Below are 15,102 nucleotides of genomic sequence, written 5' to 3' on the forward strand. Positions count from 1 at the left end.
CTGCCGACGTGCCGCCTCGGGAAGCGACGGGCACAGGGGCATCGGCGCGGCCACCACCCGTTCCCTCCCCCTCCCGGCCCCCAGCGAAGTGGGTCGGTCGCTGTTGGGGGCGGGGGGGTCACTGCTGGGACCGCCGCGGGAACCTTGGCCGCGCTGCTTGGGCTCCGCCAGCGAGCCGGCGAGCGGCAGCGCGCGCGCACGGGACCCGTCTTCTTGCGACTCTGGGCGTCCTCCCAACGTCTGCCTGCCACAAGACTGCCCTTCGGTCTCGCTAGGTCGGGACCCTGCGCATGCCTGGGCTCCAAGCTCCAGGGCCGCCTGTACCCCGGCGCACCACTGGCTGTCGCCTGCACTGCTACTCAAGGGGAGTGGGGGTCCCAACGCCACGTCCCCACGCCATGTCGCGCCCACTCTCCCTCCCACTGCCAGCTCCGCTCCCGCTCCCACCACCACTCGCACCCGCGCCCAAGAACTCGCCCGGTAGGCCAGTCGGGCAGTGAGCAGTGTCTGGCGCTCCTCCACCAGTGGCAGCGGGGCGGCCGGGAGGAGGCAGGCCCACAGGCTGCAGCTGGCAGACTGTCGAGGAGGTAGCAGCGCATGGGTGGTTCAGTGGTAGAATTCTCGCCTGCCACGCGGGAGGCCCGGGTTCGATTCCCGGCCCATGCAGCCCACGGTCCCCTTTTGGTCCTGCCACATCAAAGGCTCACGGAGGGCTGCTCTGACCTCAGCTCTGCTCAGCTCTGACAAGCCCACACCCAGTCTCGCTTACCCCCTTCTCTTGGCTGCCGCTGCCCGCTGCCCGCTGCCCACGACGCCCGCCTCTGCAGAGACCAAGGACCCAAAGGCCCTACCAGCGCACCCCTCGCCAGCACGCTCCACCCGCCGCCATCCCTGCCGCGCCCCACCTCCAACCACCCTTCTTTCTGCCCAGCCTCCCCGTTTCCTTTCTGGTCTTCAGGATCCCACACAACCTTCACCTCACGTTTCCCTTCAGTCCCAGACAGCATGCTAAAACACTCTGAAGCAGCGGCCCTTCAGGGCTCGACACCCTTCCCATCTCCGCGGCGCAATCCTGCTCACACTGCAAAAAACGACCCCATCCTTCCCAGGAAGGCCCACGCACGCACTCAAACTCCACAGAGAGATTCGGTCCTTTGGGCTACATGCTGATCACGGTCCCTCTCCCACCACAGACCAAGGACAGTCCCTATTGCAGAGGCACTCTGCCACACCTAGCCACCACCTCTTCTTCAATCTGCCCATTGCCATAGTGCCTGGGTCCCCTCGCCTGACTTTGGGTGGACGGTCTGTGGGGTCATTTGTTCACACGTGAGTGGAGGGCTGAAGGAGGAGAGGGGTGGGGGAGGCTATTTCAACCTGCACGGAGTCTGCCCAAGGCCCACCCGCCCCCACGCCCGACGCCCATCCATCCCAAGCACCCGCCTCACACGCTACTCCAGCCAGTTGAGTGTGTGCTACCCCTTGCCTGCCCTTTCCTCATATTTTCTCCCTCCCCTGCCCTCCCCTCCCCTTCCCTCCCCTCTCCTCCCCTTCCCTTCCCTTCCCATCCCATCAATCTCCGCCACTGTTTCTGCCTTTGCTCCCGCGCCTCTCTAGCTCACTGAATCTCACTCTCATTCTTGATGCCCCTTGGGCTCCCTTGCCCTCCATCTGCCCCCCACTGGTTCACCTGAGCTACTTGCCCAGTGACACGCCCTGGTTGCCAGCTTGACTGGGGTTGGTAGTGGTGGGAGTAGTCTAAGTAGGGCGGCGGTGGGGGTGCGGGGTGGGGGGGATTTGGGGCTGTTTGAGAGGTACCAGAGAGTATGTGGGACTGGGGAGTGGGACAGAAAGGCACAGGAGAGACACGACCGGGCTGTGGTCCTTTCTCGAGGCTTAGTCTTGAGGGCCCACCTTAAGCCGACAGGTTTGCCATCTACTTTGCAGCCTGTGACCGGCTAACTCGCACCTCTCTCAAATAAATACCGAGCCCGGCCACCCATGCGTTTCTAGATGCTCTCCTCGCCCCCACCCCTCCGACACCCTCTCTGCAATCCTCCCCACCCCTACCCCACCGTGCCCCGATGAACCCACGGCCTCCACAGAGCCAGTGTGCCAGTGGTGCGCAAGAACAATTCTGTTAGCCCTTGCTGTCTTCGCGGCTGCTGTGCCTCCCTGGTCTCCTTCTCTCACCCCACTCCCCACCCCCCAGCACTCAACCAGCACCCTTGCCCTCCTGGCCCTTGTCACAAGCCCATGGCACAAGCCAAGAGCACGACAGAACAGCACCCCCACCCACTGGCACCCTCTGGTCCCACCAAGACGATGGAGGGCACTGACTGCAGGGCAGATGGTGCGCTTGTGTGCCCCACCGCCACCAGGCCGCCCGCACCCCAAGGCGAGTCTGCACGCCCTTCAATGTGTGTGTGTGTGTGTGTGTGTGTGTGTGTGTGTGCTTCTCAGGATCTGAGCCCTGCCCGCCTCCCGAGAGAGCCCTCCTGCCCAGGAAACCCCGTGAGGTGCAGGGCCGCTCTCCCATTCCAGGGGCCGCGGGCTCTCAGAATCCACTCCACCGCACTGGCCTTCCAAAACCTCTGTCTCTGAACCCGGGGAATGGCCATGCAAAGCCCCGGTGCCCTGGGCTCTGATCCCCATGCCCACCCTCAGGGGAGGATGCACTTTGGAGACGTGTGTGACGTCAATGAGCCAGTCAGGCAGCAGGAAACGCGTGGTTCGGCAGGAGCTTTGCCCGCTGTGAAGCTTGCCCCAGCATGCTACCCTGTCTGTCAGACCGCAGGGTTCTGCACTCGCAAAAGGCTGTAGGGATCCCTTGGACCTCAGGTGTATTTTCACACAAGTAGACACAGATGGGACAACAGAGACACAGAGGTAGGTCTGTGGGTGAGATCGCCGCCCCAACCCCCCCTAAACCCTTCCCCCCCCTCAGCCCCCTCCGCCCCATCACGGCCCCAACCCCCTTCGGGAAATGGGATTGCCAAAGGAAACCACCTTGGAGCAACCATGAGACTGTCTCTACAGAGCTGGCTACAGGCGTTGGGACCGCACGGTGGCAGTGTGTTCGGACTCGTGCCAGGATCCCCAGTTAGACAGGAATGGGAGAAACACGTCGTCCTTCCGCTGAGTAAGGCCGAGGGACAGTCTGGAGGAGGGCAAGAAGGGTGCTCTGGGCAACGTTCTCTCTAGGTGGACAGCTGTGTGGGCAGTGCTCAGGGGATGTGGTGAGAATGATGAGGAAAGGTGAGTGCTGGCACCCTCTCCCACCCAACAGTCCCCGGCTCCCTGACACCCCTCCCCAAGCCACCTGTAGACCAGTGTCCCCAGACACCTGCTTCCTCTCCTTGCACGCCCCACAATCGCGACCTACATACACCCTGTCTGCCACTCACGGATCAAATTCCCCATCATCCTTCTTTTGTCCCCAAATCCCAAAACCTCCCGCCACCACCACCACCACCACCACCACCACCACCACCACCACCACCACCACCACCACCACCACCACCACCACCACCACCGCTGCCACCGCAGCAGCCAACACTTCCCCACCCACACCCCCAAGCGCTCAAAAGCTAACTCACTCACTCACTCACTCACTCACTCACACCCTCCCCAGCCTTCCACCATCCTTCCTCCCAACTGGCGGCGTCCACGCGTCCCAGGTGGGCCACCTTGGGCTCCTGAATCTTTCTCCCTCGCTAGCGTTGTCCTGCTGGCGCAAGCGCTGGCAGTGATCGTCGAGGGAACGCGCAGGGAGGTCAGCCTGGCGCGTGGTGTTGAGGGCTGAGCGGGCAGATCCTGAGAGCATAGGCACCGGGGCCGGGGACCGTAGCAGGTGCGCACGTGCGTGGCCTTGCCGGCGGCAGGGCCCGTGAAGTGGCTCAAGGTAGCCAGCGTTGGCGAGAGTAAAAGAGTGGTAGGTTGAGCGAGTGGCAAGTGTGTGTGGGGGCAGCGCCAGGCAGAAGAAAAGCTTCCCTGACCGGGAATCGAACCCGGGCCGCGGCGGTGAGAGCGCCGAATCCTAACCACTAGACCACCAGGGAGCGTGGGAGCGCCTGTCCCGTCCATGCCACCTGCACTCGGAGCCCGCGCACCCATGGGCGCCCTGGCCAGCGGCCTCCCCGCCACGAGAGCACGGTGCCCTCTCCGACTTGGAGGCAGCTCCCCCAAAACACTGCGCGCCCGCCGCCTTCCCACGCAACTGGCGCGGGCAAAGCCACAGACCCAAGCTGCTCCCACATGCAACGCACTCACACCTGGCACGGAGGCCCCTGGGCTTCCCCGCAAAAGGTCGACCTACTGCGTTGGCCGGGAATCGAACCCGGGTCAACTGCTTGGAAGGCAGCTATGCTCACCACTATACCACCAACGCGGCACAGCCCGGGCTCCACCAACACCACGGCCAGCAGGCTCCCCGCCGCCAGCGGCAGCTGCTACTACCGCCGTCGCTACCGCCGCTCGCGCCTCGGCAGCCGCCGCCCGGCGCAGCCCTGTCCTTCCTGGACGCCAGGCGCCGTGCCACCCGCAGCGGCCGCTCGGGCCAGCCAAGCCCCGCTGCTCGCTCTCGCGGACCTAGCGCGCGCCCGGCCCCGGCCCCGGCCCCGGCCCCGGCCGCGGCCGCTGGGGGCGCCCGACCGGGCTCTCGCTGCCCCGACGCCGCAGCCCCGCGCACCCCCGCACCCGAGGCGCCCGACACCCCGACTTGGAGCGCCGGGTTTCTCCAAGGCCCTCCCTGCCTTCGGCGTCGGCTCGCGCCAGTTCCGCGGGCCTCAGCCAGGGCACAGGCGGCACTCAGGAGCAGCAGGAGGGTGATGCCCACCAGGGGGATCCCCCTACCTGCCCTGGCACCTGCGTGTGGGACTCCCTGCGAGGCCCGCGGCCAGCCTGAGCCGGATGGAGGCAGACACAGCTTTGGGACGGGCCGCTGGCCAGGCGCTTCGGACGCCAGAGAAAGAAGGCTGCTGTGGCGGGCGGGCGCGCGACTGGGCACCAGGAAGAAGGGCAGGGGAGCTGCGGCCGGAGGGTGGGCAGGCCAGGCGGGCGGCTTGGCAAGAACGGCTGGCGGGCGCCGGCCACTGGGCCTGCCTGAGAGCGGGGACCGGGTGGGCTGGTGGGTGGCCGTGGCAGAGTCCCAAAAAAAGGGACTGTGCCTCCCCGTCGGGGAATCGAACCCCGGTCTCCCGCGTGACAGGCGGGGATACTCACCACTATACTAACGAGGACGGCGGCTGCCGTCTGGGTGCCAGACCTCTCTCCGGCCGCCACCGCCACCGCCACCGCCACCGCCACCGCCACCGCCGACGCCCACCCAGACGCCGTCGCTGCGCCCCCACGCCCAACACTGCTCCTCTCCCTTGGCCCACTGGCTCGCCGCGCAGAGTCCTCAACCCGCACCTCGCCCCGCACCAGCCCGACCCGCTTGCGACGCTCGCCGCGAGACACAGCCTCTCGTGCCGACTGGCGCCCGCCTCAACCCGCTGCCTGGGGCCTCCAGGGCGAGCGCCAGTGCCAGCGCGCGCGCCCGCCCGCCCGTCGCTCCGGCAGAGAGGCCCGGCGGCCCCCACTCCCGCGCGCAGGCCACAGGTGGCAGCCAGAGGAGGAGGACCAGTTTGGAGCGCAAGCCCAGCTGAGCGAGGAGAGTGCCTCGGTGCAGGATGCGGCGTCGGGGGCGGGCCCCAGCAGCCCGTCAACCCAAAGGCAGCGCACCTGGAGGCGCTGGGCCCGGGCTCAAGCACGTCGCCTGCTCCGCTGGCCACGTTCTGGCTCAGCTCCAGTGCTGGCGCCCCAGCCCAGCTTCCTTGGTGCCGCCACTCGGGCCGCCCAGGAGCGGCACCCGTGTGGGCCCCCTGGCCGAGCCAGGCGGCCGTGGGCGCTTGGGGCGAGCCGTCAGGATGGCCGAGCGGTCTAAGGCGCTGCGTTCAGGTCGCAGTCTCCCCTGGAGGCGTGGGTTCGAATCCCACTCCTGACACAGCAGCCTTTTTGGCAACAACAAACAGCCTGGACCCACCCGCCGCACACACACCCCTCTCCGGGCCGGCAGGCCACTGGCGCTCCTTGCGCCTCTCCAGCCGCCAGCGCCGGCCACGGGCGGGTCTCGCCGCCCCATCTGCACAGCGCTGACAGATGTGCTCCTACTGCAGCTCCCGCACACCTTCAATCCTCTGGCTTGGACAACCACAGGCCCCTCCAGGACCCCAGCCCCACCCCCACCCCCGCGGGCGCCACACGCCACCTTCAGCCGGGGAGCCTCAGCCGGGGATCCTTAGCAAGGGTCCACGCAGAGCGCTCGGCCCCGCAGCGCTCGCCACCCGATCCCACGGGATCGCACAGCCCCAGTGCGCGCGTGGGCCGGACCTCACTCGCCCGGCTCACGCGCGGGCTGGGGCCTTTCTTCTGCCGACGTGCCGCCTCGGGAAGCGACGGGCACAGGGGCATCGGCGCGGCCACCACCCGTTCCCTCCCCCTCCCGGCCCCCAGCGAAGTGGGTCGGTCGCTGTTGGGGGCGGGGGGGTCACTGCTGGGACCGCCGCGGGAACCTTGGCCGCGCTGCTTGGGCTCCGCCAGCGAGCCGGCGAGCGGCAGCGCGCGCGCACGGGACCCGTCTTCTTGCGACTCTGGGCGTCCTCCCAACGTCTGCCTGCCACAAGACTGCCCTTCGGTCTCGCTAGGTCGGGACCCTGCGCATGCCTGGGCTCCAAGCTCCAGGGCCGCCTGTACCCCGGCGCACCACTGGCTGTCGCCTGCACTGCTACTCAAGGGGAGTGGGGGTCCCAACGCCACGTCCCCACGCCATGTCGCGCCCACTCTCCCTCCCACTGCCAGCTCCGCTCCCGCTCCCACCACCACTCGCACCCGCGCCCAAGAACTCGCCCGGTAGGCCAGTCGGGCAGTGAGCAGTGTCTGGCGCTCCTCCACCAGTGGCAGCGGGGCGGCCGGGAGGAGGCAGGCCCACAGGCTGCAGCTGGCAGACTGTCGAGGAGGTAGCAGCGCATGGGTGGTTCAGTGGTAGAATTCTCGCCTGCCACGCGGGAGGCCCGGGTTCGATTCCCGGCCCATGCAGCCCACGGTCCCCTTTTGGTCCTGCCACATCAAAGGCTCACGGAGGGCTGCTCTGACCTCAGCTCTGCTCAGCTCTGACAAGCCCACACCCAGTCTCGCTTACCCCCTTCTCTTGGCTGCCGCTGCCCGCTGCCCGCTGCCCGCTGCCCACGACGCCCGCCTCTGCAGAGACCAAGGACCCAAAGGCCCTACCAGCGCACCCCTCGCCAGCACGCTCCACCCGCCGCCATCCCTGCCGCGCCCCACCTCCAACCACCCTTCTTTCTGCCCAGCCTCCCCGTTTCCTTTCTGGTCTTCAGGATCCCACACAACCTTCACCTCACGTTTCCCTTCAGTCCCAGACAGCATGCTAAAACACTCTGAAGCAGCGGCCCTTCAGGGCTCGACACCCTTCCCATCTCCGCGGCGCAATCCTGCTCACACTGCAAAAAACGACCCCATCCTTCCCAGGAAGGCCCACGCACGCACTCAAACTCCACAGAGAGATTCGGTCCTTTGGGCTACATGCTGATCACGGTCCCTCTCCCACCACAGACCAAGGACAGTCCCTATTGCAGAGGCACTCTGCCACACCTAGCCACCACCTCTTCTTCAATCTGCCCATTGCCATAGTGCCTGGGTCCCCTCGCCTGACTTTGGGTGGACGGTCTGTGGGGTCATTTGTTCACACGTGAGTGGAGGGCTGAAGGAGGAGAGGGGTGGGGGAGGCTATTTCAACCTGCACGGAGTCTGCCCAAGGCCCACCCGCCCCCACGCCCGACGCCCATCCATCCCAAGCACCCGCCTCACACGCTACTCCAGCCAGTTGAGTGTGTGCTACCCCTTGCCTGCCCTTTCCTCATATTTTCTCCCTCCCCTGCCCTCCCCTCCCCTCCCCTCCCCTCTCCTCCCCTTCCCTTCCCTTCCCATCCCATCAATCTCCGCCACTGTTTCTGCCTTTGCTCCCGCGCCTCTCTAGCTCACTGAATCTCACTCTCATTCTTGATGCCCCTTGGGCTCCCTTGCCCTCCATCTGCCCCCCACTGGTTCACCTGAGCTACTTGCCCAGTGACACGCCCTGGTTGCCAGCTTGACTGGGGTTGGTAGTGGTGGGAGTAGTCTAAGTAGGGCGGCGGTGGGGGTGCGGGGTGGGGGGGATTTGGGGCTGTTTGAGAGGTACCAGAGAGTATGTGGGACTGGGGAGTGGGACAGAAAGGCACAGGAGAGACACGACCGGGCTGTGGTCCTTTCTCGAGGCTTAGTCTTGAGGGCCCACCTTAAGCCGACAGGTTTGCTATCTACTTTGCAGCCTGTGACCGGCTAACTCGCACCTCTCTCAAATAAATACCGAGCCCGGCCACCCATGCGTTTCTAGATGCTCTCCTCGCCCCCACCCCTCCGACACCCTCTCTGCAATCCTCCCCACCCCTACCCCACCGTGCCCCGATGAACCCACGGCCTCCACAGAGCCAGTGTGCCAGTGGTGCGCAAGAACAATTCTGTTAGCCCTTGCTGTCTTCGCGGCTGCTGTGCCTCCCTGGTCTCCTTCTCTCACCCCACTCCCCACCCCCCAGCACTCAACCAGCACCCTTGCCCTCCTGGCCCTTGTCACAAGCCCATGGCACAAGCCAAGAGCACGACAGAACAGCACCCCCACCCACTGGCACCCTCTGGTCCCACCAAGACGATGGAGGGCACTGACTGCAGGGCAGATGGTGCGCTTGTGTGCCCCACCGCCACCAGGCCGCCCGCACCCCAAGGCGAGTCTGCACGCCCTTCAATGTGTGTGTGTGTGTGTGTGTGTGTGTGTGTGTGTGCTTCTCAGGATCTGAGCCCTGCCCGCCTCCCGAGAGAGCCCTCCTGCCCAGGAAACCCCGTGAGGTGCAGGGCCGCTCTCCCATTCCAGGGGCCGCGGGCTCTCAGAATCCACTCCACCGCACTGGCCTTCCAAAACCTCTGTCTCTGAACCCGGGGAATGGCCATGCAAAGCCCCGGTGCCCTGGGCTCTGATCCCCATGCCCACCCTCAGGGGAGGATGCACTTTGGAGACGTGTGTGACGTCAATGAGCCAGTCAGGCAGCAGGAAACGCGTGGTTCGGCAGGAGCTTTGCCCGCTGTGAAGCTTGCCCCAGCATGCTACCCTGTCTGTCAGACCGCAGGGTTCTGCACTCGCAAAAGGCTGTAGGGATCCCTTGGACCTCAGGTGTATTTTCACACAAGTAGACACAGATGGGACAACAGAGACACAGAGGTAGGTCTGTGGGTGAGATCGCCGCCCCAACCCCCCCTAAACCCTTCCCCCCCCTCAGCCCCCTCCGCCCCATCACGGCCCCAACCCCCTTCGGGAAATGGGATTGCCAAAGGAAACCACCTTGGAGCAACCATGAGACTGTCTCTACAGAGCTGGCTACAGGCGTTGGGACCGCACGGTGGCAGTGTGTTCGGACTCGTGCCAGGATCCCCAGTTAGACAGGAATGGGAGAAACACGTCGTCCTTCCGCTGAGTAAGGCCGAGGGACAGTCTGGAGGAGGGCAAGAAGGGTGCTCTGGGCAACGTTCTCTCTAGGTGGACAGCTGTGTGGGCAGTGCTCAGGGGATGTGGTGAGAATGATGAGGAAAGGTGAGTGCTGGCACCCTCTCCCACCCAACAGTCCCCGGCTCCCTGACACCCCTCCCCAAGCCACCTGTAGACCAGTGTCCCCAGACACCTGCTTCCTCTCCTTGCACGCCCCACAATCGCGACCTACATACACCCTGTCTGCCACTCACGGATCAAATTCCCCATCATCCTTCTTTTGTCCCCAAATCCCAAAACCTCCCGCCACCACCACCACCACCACCACCACCACCACCACCACCACCACCACCACCACCACCACCACCACCACCACCACCACCGCTGCCACCGCAGCAGCCAACACTTCCCCACCCACACCCCCAAGCGCTCAAAAGCTAACTCACTCACTCACTCACTCACTCACTCACTCACTCACACCCTCCCCAGCCTTCCACCATCCTTCCTCCCAACTGGCGGCGTCCACGCGTCCCAGGTGGGCCACCTTGGGCTCCTGAATCTTTCTCCCTCGCTAGCGTTGTCCTGCTGGCGCAAGCGCTGGCAGTGATCGTCGAGGGAACGCGCAGGGAGGTCAGCCTGGCGCGTGGTGTTGAGGGCTGAGCGGGCAGATCCTGAGAGCATAGGCACCGGGGCCGGGGACCGTAGCAGGTGCGCACGTGCGTGGCCTTGCCGGCGGCAGGGCCCGTGAAGTGGCTCAAGGTAGCCAGCGTTGGCGAGAGTAAAAGAGTGGTAGGTTGAGCGAGTGGCAAGTGTGTGTGGGGGCAGCGCCAGGCAGAAGAAAAGCTTCCCTGACCGGGAATCGAACCCGGGCCGCGGCGGTGAGAGCGCCGAATCCTAACCACTAGACCACCAGGGAACGTGGGAGCGCCTGTCCCGTCCATGCCACCTGCACTCGGAGCCCGCGCACCCATGGGCGCCCTGGCCAGCGGCCTCCCCGCCACGAGAGCACGGTGCCCTCTCCGACTTGGAGGCAGCTCCCCCAAAACACTGCGCGCCCGCCGCCTTCCCACGCAACTGGCGCGGGCAGAGCCACAGACCCAAGCTGCTCCCACACGCAACGCACTCACACCTGGCACGGAGGCCCCTGGGCTTCCCCGCAAAAGGTCGACCTACTGCGTTGGCCGGGAATCGAACCCGGGTCAACTGCTTGGAAGGCAGCTATGCTCACCACTATACCACCAACGCGGCACAGCCCGGGCTCCACCAACACCACGGCCAGCAGGCTCCCCGCCGCCAGCGGCAGCTGCTACTACCGCCGTCGCTACCGCCGCTCGCGCCTCGGCAGTCGCCGCCCGGCGCAGCCCTGTCCTTCCTGGACGCCAGGCGCCGTGCCACCCGCAGCGGCCGCTCGGGCCAGCCAAGCCCCGCTGCTCGCTCTCGCGGACCTAGCGCGCGCCCGGCCCCGGCCCCGGCCCCGGCCGCGGCCGCTGGGGGCGCCCGACCGGGCTCTCGCTGCCGCGACGCCGCAGCCCCGCGCACCCCCGCACCCGAGGCGCCCGACACCCCGACTTGGAGCGCCGGGTTTCTCCAAGGCCCTCCCTGCCTTCGGCGTCGGCTCGCGCCAGTTCCGCGGGCCTCAGCCAGGGCACAGGCGGCACTCAGGAGCAGCAGGAGGGTGATGCCCACCAGGGGGATCCCCCTACCTGCCCTGGCACCTGCGTGTGGGACTCCCTGCGAGGCCCGCGGCCAGCCTGAGCCGGATGGAGGCAGACACAGCTTTGGGACGGGCCGCTGGCCAGGCGCTTCGGACGCCAGAGAAAGAAGGCTGCTGTGGCGGGCGGGCGCGCGACTGGGCACCAGGAAGAAGGGCAGGGGAGCTGCGGCCGGAGGGTGGGCAGGCCAGGCGGGCGGCTTGGCAAGAACGGCTGGCGGGCGCCGGCCACTGGGCCTGCCTGAGAGCGGGGACCGGGTGGGCTGGTGGGTGGCCGTGGCAGAGTCCCAAAAAAAGGGACTGTGCCTCCCCGTCGGGGAATCGAACCCCGGTCTCCCGCGTGACAGGCGGGGATACTCACCACTATACTAACGAGGACGGCGGCTGCCGTCTGGGTGCCAGACCTCTCTCCGGCCGCCACCGCCACCGCCACCGCCACCGCCACCGCCGACGCCCACCCAGACGCCGTCGCTGCGCCCCCACGCCCAACACTGCTCCTCTCCCTTGGCCCACTGGCTCGCCGCGCAGAGTCCTCAACCCGCACCTCGCCCCGCACCAGCCCGACCCGCTTGCGACGCTCGCCGCGAGACACAGCCTCTCGTGCCGACTGGCGCCCGCCTCAACCCGCTGCCTGGGGCCTCCAGGGCGAGCGCCAGTGCCAGCGCGCGCGCCCGCCCGCCCGTCGCTCCGGCAGAGAGGCCCGGCGGCCCCCACTCCCGCGCGCAGGCCACAGGTGGCAGCCAGAGGAGGAGGACCAGTTTGGAGCGCAAGCCCAGCTGAGCGAGGAGAGTGCCTCGGTGCAGGATGCGGCGTCGGGGGCGGGCCCCAGCAGCCCGTCAACCCAAAGGCAGCGCACCTGGAGGCGCTGGGCCCGGGCTCAAGCACGTCGCCTGCTCCGCTGGCCACGTTCTGGCTCAGCTCCAGTGCTGGCGCCCCAGCCCAGCTTCCTTGGTGCCGCCACTCGGGCCGCCCAGGAGCGGCACCCGTGTGGGCCCCCTGGCCGAGCCAGGCGGCCGTGGGCGCTTGGGGCGAGCCGTCAGGATGGCCGAGCGGTCTAAGGCGCTGCGTTCAGGTCGCAGTCTCCCCTGGAGGCGTGGGTTCGAATCCCACTCCTGACACAGCAGCCTTTTTGGCAACAACAAACAGCCTGGACCCACCCGCCGCACACACACCCCTCTCCGGGCCGGCAGGCCACTGGCGCTCCTTGCGCCTCTCCAGCCGCCAGCGCCGGCCACGGGCGGGTCTCGCCGCCCCATCTGCACAGCGCTGACAGATGTGCTCCTACTGCAGCTCCCGCACACCTTCAATCCTCTGGCTTGGACAACCACAGGCCCCTCCAGGACCCCAGCCCCACCCCCACCCCCGCGGGCGCCACACGCCACCTTCAGCCGGGGAGCCTCAGCCGGGGATCCTTAGCAAGGGTCCACGCAGAGCGCTCGGCCCCGCAGCGCTCGCCACCCGATCCCACGGGATCGCACAGCCCCAGTGCGCGCGTGGGCCGGACCTCACTCGCCCGGCTCACGCGCGGGCTGGGGCCTTTCTTCTGCCGACGTGCCGCCTCGGGAAGCGACGGGCACAGGGGCATCGGCGCGGCCACCACCCGTTCCCTCCCCCTCCCGGCCCCCAGCGAAGTGGGTCGGTCGCTGTTGGGGGCGGGGGGGTCACTGCTGGGACCGCCGCGGGAACCTTGGCCGCGCTGCTTGGGCTCCGCCAGCGAGCCGGCGAGCGGCAGCGCGCGCGCACGGGACCCGTCTTCTTGCGACTCTGGGCGTCCTCCCAACGTCTGCCTGCCACAAGACTGCCCTTCGGTCTCGCTAGGTCGGGACCCTGCGCATGCCTGGGCTCCAAGCTCCAGGGCCGCCTGTACCCCGGCGCACCACTGGCTGTCGCCTGCACTGCTACTCAAGGGGAGTGGGGGTCCCAACGCCACGTCCCCACGCCATGTCGCGCCCACTCTCCCTCCCACTGCCAGCTCCGCTCCCGCTCCCACCACCACTCGCACCCGCGCCCAAGAACTCGCCCGGTAGGCCAGTCGGGCAGTGAGCAGTGTCTGGCGCTCCTCCACCAGTGGCAGCGGGGCGGCCGGGAGGAGGCAGGCCCACAGGCTGCAGCTGGCAGACTGTCGAGGAGGTAGCAGCGCATGGGTGGTTCAGTGGTAGAATTCTCGCCTGCCACGCGGGAGGCCCGGGTTCGATTCCCGGCCCATGCAGCCCACGGTCCCCTTTTGGTCCTGCCACATCAAAGGCTCACGGAGGGCTGCTCTGACCTCAGCTCTGCTCAGCTCTGACAAGCCCACACCCAGTCTCGCTTACCCCCTTCTCTTGGCTGCCGCTGCCCGCTGCCCGCTGCCCGCTGCCCACGACGCCCGCCTCTGCAGAGACCAAGGACCCAAAGGCCCTACCAGCGCACCCCTCGCCAGCACGCTCCACCCGCCGCCATCCCTGCCGCGCCCCACCTCCAACCACCCTTCTTTCTGCCCAGCCTCCCCGTTTCCTTTCTGGTCTTCAGGATCCCACACAACCTTCACCTCACGTTTCCCTTCAGTCCCAGACAGCATGCTAAAACACTCTGAAGCAGCGGCCCTTCAGGGCTCGACACCCTTCCCATCTCCGCGGCGCAATCCTGCTCACACTGCAAAAAACGACCCCATCCTTCCCAGGAAGGCCCACGCACGCACTCAAACTCCACAGAGAGATTCGGTCCTTTGGGCTACATGCTGATCACGGTCCCTCTCCCACCACAGACCAAGGACAGTCCCTATTGCAGAGGCACTCTGCCACACCTAGCCACCACCTCTTCTTCAATCTGCCCATTGCCATAGTGCCTGGGTCCCCTCGCCTGACTTTGGGTGGACGGTCTGTGGGGTCATTTGTTCACACGTGAGTGGAGGGCTGAAGGAGGAGAGGGGTGGGGGAGGCTATTTCAACCTGCACGGAGTCTGCCCAAGGCCCACCCGCCCCCACGCCCGACGCCCATCCATCCCAAGCACCCGCCTCACACGCTACTCCAGCCAGTTGAGTGTGTGCTACCCCTTGCCTGCCCTTTCCTCATATTTTCTCCCTCCCCTGCCCTCCCCTCCCCTCCCCTCCCCTCTCCTCCCCTTCCCTTCCCTTCCCATCCCATCAATCTCCGCCACTGTTTCTGCCTTTGCTCCCGCGCCTCTCTAGCTCACTGAATCTCACTCTCATTCTTGATGCCCCTTGGGCTCCCTTGCCCTCCATCTGCCCCCCACTGGTTCACCTGAGCTACTTGCCCAGTGACACGCCCTGGTTGCCAGCTTGACTGGGGTTGGTAGTGGTGGGAGTAGTCTAAGTAGGGCGGCGGTGGGGGTGCGGGGTGGGGGGGATTTGGGGCTGTTTGAGAGGTACCAGAGAGTATGTGGGACTGGGGAGTGGGACAGAAAGGCACAGGAGAGACACGACCGGGCTGTGGTCCTTTCTCGAGGCTTAGTCTTGAGGGCCCACCTTAAGCCGACAGGTTTGCCATCTACTTTGCAGCCTGTGACCGGCTAACTCGCACCTCTCTCAAATAAATACCGAGCCCGGCCACCCATGCGTTTCTAGATGCTCTCCTCGCCCCCACCCCTCCGACACCCTCTCTGCAATCCTCCCCACCCCTACCCCACCGTGCCCCGATGAACCCACGGCCTCCACAGAGCCAGTGTGCCAGTGGTGCGCAAGAACAATTCTGTTAGCCCTTGCTGTCTTCGCGGCTGCTGTGCCTCCCTGGTCTCCTTCTCTCACCCCACTCCCCACCCCCCAGCACTCAACCAGCACCCTTGCCCTCCTGGCCCTTGTCACAAGCCCATGGCACAAGCCAA

At 66.7% G+C, this 15,102-nt stretch overlaps 6 non-coding genes across 6 annotated transcripts; all 6 read right to left on the minus strand.

The window, feature by feature from the left end:
- Positions 1-3,989: 3,989 nt before the first annotated feature.
- Positions 3,990-4,061, minus strand: TRNAE-CUC (transfer RNA glutamic acid (anticodon CUC)). Its single transcript has one exon. It is a non-coding gene; the product is annotated as a tRNA-Glu (tRNA).
- Positions 4,062-4,318: 257 nt separating this feature from the next.
- On the minus strand, positions 4,319-4,390 carry TRNAG-UCC (transfer RNA glycine (anticodon UCC)). The gene has a single exon. It is a non-coding gene; the product is annotated as a tRNA-Gly (tRNA).
- Positions 4,391-5,168: 778 nt separating this feature from the next.
- Positions 5,169-5,240, minus strand: TRNAD-GUC (transfer RNA aspartic acid (anticodon GUC)). Its single transcript has one exon. It is a non-coding gene; the product is annotated as a tRNA-Asp (tRNA).
- Positions 5,241-10,415: 5,175 nt separating this feature from the next.
- Positions 10,416-10,487, minus strand: TRNAE-CUC (transfer RNA glutamic acid (anticodon CUC)). Its single transcript has one exon. It is a non-coding gene; the product is annotated as a tRNA-Glu (tRNA).
- Positions 10,488-10,744: 257 nt separating this feature from the next.
- On the minus strand, positions 10,745-10,816 carry TRNAG-UCC (transfer RNA glycine (anticodon UCC)). The gene has a single exon. It is a non-coding gene; the product is annotated as a tRNA-Gly (tRNA).
- Positions 10,817-11,588: 772 nt separating this feature from the next.
- TRNAD-GUC (transfer RNA aspartic acid (anticodon GUC)) lies at positions 11,589-11,660 on the minus strand. The gene has a single exon. It is a non-coding gene; the product is annotated as a tRNA-Asp (tRNA).
- Positions 11,661-15,102: the final 3,442 nt, after the last annotated feature.

The sequence above is a fragment of the Tenrec ecaudatus genome, chromosome 1 (genome assembly GCF_050624435.1).
Source record: "Tenrec ecaudatus isolate mTenEca1 chromosome 1, mTenEca1.hap1, whole genome shotgun sequence".
Lineage (NCBI taxonomy): Eukaryota > Metazoa > Chordata > Mammalia > Afrosoricida > Tenrecidae > Tenrec > Tenrec ecaudatus.